The following is a 6,060-nucleotide window of genomic DNA, read 5'->3' as shown; positions in this document are numbered from 1 at the left end:
TTTGTCTCTTGACGAAATTTTTGTACTAGATTCGGAAATAACAATTGGTTTATGTTGGATGCCTTATAGAGTAATGAAGACCCTTATTTGGGTGTCAATTATCTATTGACTATTGTAATGGTCGGATGATTTCTTTCAGGGAAGTCACATATTAATTTGTCATATTTTCTGCGTGAGTCTTGCAGTCTTGCCAAATATTGAAATATAAGATAATTGCAATGTTAAGCTTTTGGAAAAGTTACTCCAAGATAATAGCATTTTAATGCTCTTGAAATTATAGACAAACTTGGTTAGCTAACTCACAATCACAGACCATATCATATAATCAAATTCCCACATTGAGCTTTCGTCAATGAAAATTTATTTCATGAAACTGCATCACCATTTTTTTCCTTTTCTCCAGTACTTTACCCTAACAGTGGTGATCTCGTTGTTCGATCAGAGAGAGTGATGGCGGAATTGGATGCTGCTGAGACAAAAAGGCAAAAAACGGAGCAGGTTGAAATGGCGGAGGAAGCGTGCCTTTGCCTTGTTACTTCTAACAAGTTGTTCGTGATCAAACTAAGCAATTTAAAGAAACAAGATGATGTCAAAGATTGGACTTGTTTGCCTCCGCCACGAAAGTTCGAGTTCTCTTTGGTTGATCCTCAGGTCTTCTTAGACTTAGACTCGGCTGACAAGGACATGAAGCAAATTAACGCTTTATTCCGTGAGGTAATTCAACATATTTGTTTTGCATCTATATCTTGAGACTAGTATAACATCATGCAGTTCTGGTTATTTATGTTTGAGCTAGTTATGGAACACAATACTCCTATTTTCTTGACAATATGCTTATTTTGTATTTTCGCTTTTTTGAGCCCGACGCTGATAACAATCTTTCGAAATTCTTCAATGGTAGGTTCATTTACAGTCTTGAACCTGGCCCCTCTCGTACTACTTATCCCCAAAAATTTCTGTGCCCCTTCTGGGTCTCGGCAGCAGCAACAACTACACGGTTTGCCTTACGCATGATGAGTATGTGGAGGTACCACTTGTTACCTCACCCTTGGAGAAGGTGTTTGCCATTTTGGTTAACTACCAGAATGGCCGTGTCGCCTTATATCAATACCTTGATGTGTTTTTTGAGGGTAGTCAACCCAAGATGGAAGATGGGGCCAGAGTCAATCTTGTTGACCTTGGCAACGGGAAGGTGTGTGCAATACTCTTTGCGCAACTAGTGGATTCCGGATACAAAACGTTGCTGTTCTTTTCATTTTTCACACTGTCGGTATTGAAGGACTTTGCAGCATTGCAACTTGACAGCAGGGCTCCTCCCATGGAGCGAGATTTCTTGCAAGTAACTGTCCATAGGAAGTGTGTCTACACCACGGAGAACTGGAAGCTTGCTAATTATATGCGCCACGCCTTTGTTTGGCCACCTACTAAGGGTGGAAGATTTCAGCATATGACAGATATATGATAGTAACATTTCTTGTTATTTACTGTGGCTTTTTATCCTCCTTTTTAATAAGATTATGAATGAACAATGAATTAAATATAATGTCTTTGAGGATTATGATCTTGCTTGAATTATGTCTATATTCTCTTTAGCCCAAAATTACCTATGTTTTTTGAGATATTTGCACTATTGCTGTTAGTATTCACTCATCTTAGTAAATTTAGAATAAGTGATGACATCTTGCTTATGCTTTTTGAGATATCATGGGTTTCATTCTATGTTGTTAACATAAATAAGTGATGACCCTACTTGAATTAACAAGTCATTGTTTTTCCTGGGATTTTGGATAAATTATAGATTTTACTTTTGCACCATGCTTTTTGATTGGTTGTCATGATTTGATTTCGAGATAAGGTAGCATTGCAACTTATCATGACTCTTTTTCATTTTCAGTTAACATGTATGTATTCAGATATGAGGAACCTTTTAGATTTCAATTTAGTACTTGGGAAATATATTTATTTTACAAAATTTATTAGCATTGTTGCATACAATGGTTTATTGAGTTAATTTCGTCAATTAAATGTTACTAGATCGGAAGTAAAAATAATCGTTGTGAAGTTTGGTGATGTACTAGAGTAATGAAGACCCTATTCTGGTGTCAATTATCCATTGTGGTGGCTGGATAATTTCTTTTAGGGAAGTCACATAGGAATCTGTCAATTTTGTCATATTTTTTGGGTGTGACTCTTGCAGTCTTGCCAAACATTGAATTATAGGATGATTGCAATATTAAGCTTTCATGTCAGGAGAAAAACTATTATTTCCTGTTATTTGGAAAAGTTACTCTAAGATAATAGCATTTTTATGCTCTTGAAATTATGGACAAACTTTGGCTAACTCACAAGTCACAATCACAGACCATATCATATATATGTATCTATATGTTGAACAAGAACACGTCAGTATATACATAATCAAATTCCAATACTAAGCTTTCGTCAATGAAAGTTTATTTCATAAAACTGCCTCACCATTTTTTTTCTTTTATTTTCTCTCTGTTTTGTATTTACATTTTACAAGGAAAAATCACAAACTGTCAACGATAAATAAATTGCTTCGAACTATCTCCAAGTAAAGAATCATCAATAATCTTTCCTCACCCTGCAGCAATTTAATAACAATGTCATAGTGTAGTCTTTGACAAACAGAACAAACAGAAAAATTTTTGTTAAGTTACTGAACCTTTTAGAGGTGCTTGTACTTCTGGTTTTCTTGTTATTATCCGACTTTGTTGATGAAGCCCCCTTCTCTCTTCATTTTCTTCCATTCTACTTTCATTGCTTTTGTCAGTGCATCAACTTACTTTGCTAGCATCTGCAATAAACAACATCTTAAATCTTTAGTTCAATCTGTAACAAGACATTAATTAATGGCTATCACCATTACCTTAATTTCTTCATCTTTAGCTTGCAAATTACTGTCTTTAACTTCACAAAACTTCCTCAGATTGATGACTTCTTTTTGAAGCTTATCATACAGAAAACCTGAGCCCACTTCTTCATTGCCAAAATTATTTGCAATGTTGCTTTTGGAATCTTCATCCACCACAGCAATGTTTCTAATTTCCGCTGCTTCGTTTTCATTACTAAACCTGTTCAACTTAATGTCCGTGTTCACATGTCTCTCATTCTTCTTTTCACCACCATCAACAACTTTGCTTCACGATGCCCATATCCCTTTCTTCAACACATTTTCAGCAGCACTATGTCTCTTTCTTGCAGGGCTCTCCTGTTTTAACATCACAGCAACATTGTCTGTGATCATGTTTTTCATATTTGGCTGCTGAAACAAAGAGCTTCTAACGGCAGATCCCCTAGGTTGTGATGTGGATCTCTTTCTCAGTCCACTACTGGTAGTTAGGAAACCTAAAATGGACTTTTCTTCTTTTGGAGACTGAGAAAACGCATTCGAACTAGTTGCGTTATTTGAGAATTGCTTTAAGCCCTCTTCTAGTGACTTCAGCCTCAGCTTCAGTTTATCCTGAAAGAAACAACCACATATGTAAAGATTTGTTATGGATGCTCACATGCACTAAAACTAAGAAAAATACCTTCAACTGTGATTCTACCTTTGATTTTCTCTCTGATATAGCTAGCTTGTTTTTCAACCTTTGAATCTCTGCCTACATATTAAACACAAAAATTCCTTGCTAAATTATATAGACATTGTTATAGCAATACTATTAGCCTTTCTTGATTGTAACCATATATGTACCTGCATAATCCTCCTCTCTTCAAGCCATTACTTGACAGGGATGACCTTATCATTTTCATCCTTCCACTCATTAGCTACAATGTTTGCAATTCTATTGGCTGAAACTTTTGCCCTTGCTAGCTCCCTCTCCAATGTTTTCTTCTCCTCCTGCATGATGGTGCAACTCCAAGTTACCACACATACTAACCAGTCAAATATTATATGAGAAAATGAGTTCAAGTTACGCCTACTAGCAGCTCAGAAATCCGTCTTTGGTAATCATGAATGGCGTTAACAGTGGCTCCGCTTGCCAAGATAGTTTCCTCGAATTCTTGAATGGTTGGGCTAAGCTTTTCAACTTCCAAAATCTTTTGGCGGTGTGTTTTTTCTAGGACTTTGTTTTCCTCCTGTTTATGGCAGCTGTTAGTTAGCTGCATCATAGTTCACAACAGAAAGAAAAAACGTGAGAAAGGATAGAGATTCTTGCCTGACAAATCTCATTCTGTCTCTTCAAATCCATGTTCTGATTTTGAACTTCCTCAACAATTAGAGCCCTCTCTAGTGCAGTTCGCAAAATTCTTTCTGCTTCTTGCAGTGTTGACTCTTTCGACTTTGTGAGTCGTTACAAAGCTTCCTAGCTTTCTTATCTTCCTGTAGTGCTGTAATCTATAAAGCCAAAAGCATGTTACCTCATTCTGGTATATTTTAATCTCAGCTTCAAATGGAGCAATGATGCTGTCAATTGGAAGAGAATCATCATCCTTTTGATTTGCATGTACCTTTCTAAAAGTTGCTTCTTCCGCATATTGTGCAGCCAATGCACATTTCTTTTCATCTGTCAGTTTCTTGATTTTCTGATTTTGCAGGGCAATAGATTTAAAAACATGCATTTAGATATACTAAACATTGATTTCAAATTCCATGAAATAACAAGACCAGATTATACAGCACCTTCTGTTTGAGATGATCCTCTGTAACTCCAAACCTATCCTCAAGTTTATCAACTTCATTTCTCAACTGACAGAATCCAAAGGAAATAGTTAGTTTTGAGAAGCTCTTATATATGTTTTGTAATTATAATGTAACTGAAATACAGAGATTAAGTGCTTGTTTGGACGTTATTATCTTAATAAAAAAAGATATTTTTTCAGTGATTTTTTTTATTTTTTAGAGTGTTTAACAAATTTTTAGCAGTAAAAATAAAAATATTAGAAAAAAAATATTTTTTGAGAAGCTGTAATTTACATTTTTTTTAAAAGACCGTTTTTTCTTAAAAAAAGATATTTTTCATGTAATAAATAAACAAAAAATACTTTTATATTATTATACCCAAACATAATTGATAGATAAAAAATCTTCTTGTATGAGATATTCAAATATATAATTATTTTTACTTTTTCATAAGATCTTTAAAAAAAAAAACTCAAAATATATATTTTTTTAAAAACCTCACCCAAATAAGCTCTAAAACATAAGAGTAATTACCCAAATAAAAAACTCACCCAAATAAGCTATAAAACATAAGAGTAATTACCTAAATCAGTCCCTAAGAATTTTAAAAGTAGACATTTTAATTTTAAAAAAAATTAATATACAGATTAATCTCTAAAGTTTTATTTCAGCAGACAAATCAGTCCCAGTTCATTTTCCGACAGAGTAACTATCCAAATCAGTCCCCAAAATTTTAAAAATGGACATTTTAGTCTTAAAAAAATTAATATACAAATCAATTCTTAACATTTTTTTTTGTTAGATATGAAAGTCCTCCATAAAAAAAATATTATTATTATTAATTGTACAATACCACAATTTTTTTGTATTTTTTGAACAAAAATAATAATAAATTTATTTATTAGATTCTTATGTATATATTTCTAATATAAAAGAAAGTATATATATATATATATATATATATATATATATATATATATATATATATATATATATACTCAATAATAATAATAATAATATTCAATAAGATTATTAGGGATTATTCTACAAAAAATTTAAAGAGAAAATTATTTGATATTTTTGTATTTATTATAATCAAAAGATGTCCTATTTTAAAAAACATGTTTGTGTTAAAAGAAAATATTTTAATTTTGATTTCAAAACATCATTATTAACTTAGTGCATGTAGACAATGACACTAGCATATTAATACACTCTTTTTACTAGAAACAAGTAAAGTGAATAATGATACTTTAAAATTCAAATTAAAATATTTTCTTTTAATACAAATATAATTTTTAAAGTAGGACATTTTTTGATTATATTAAATACAAAAATATCAAATAATTTTAATCTAAAAATTTTCATAGAATAATCTCCAATAATTTTATTGAATATTATTATTATTATTA

At 32.2% G+C, this 6,060-nt stretch overlaps 1 pseudogene; it reads right to left on the bottom strand.

The window, feature by feature from the left end:
* Window positions 1–2,468: 2,468 nt before the first annotated feature.
* LOC130934227 (microtubule-associated protein 70-5-like) lies at window positions 2,469–5,395 on the bottom strand (annotated as a pseudogene).
* Between the last annotated feature and the right edge of the window lie 665 nt (window positions 5,396–6,060).

This window comes from Arachis stenosperma, chromosome 1 (genome assembly GCF_014773155.1).
Source record: "Arachis stenosperma cultivar V10309 chromosome 1, arast.V10309.gnm1.PFL2, whole genome shotgun sequence".
Taxonomy (NCBI): Eukaryota; Viridiplantae; Streptophyta; class Magnoliopsida; order Fabales; family Fabaceae; genus Arachis; species Arachis stenosperma.
This window is presented reverse-complemented; position numbering and strand designations above follow the sequence as displayed.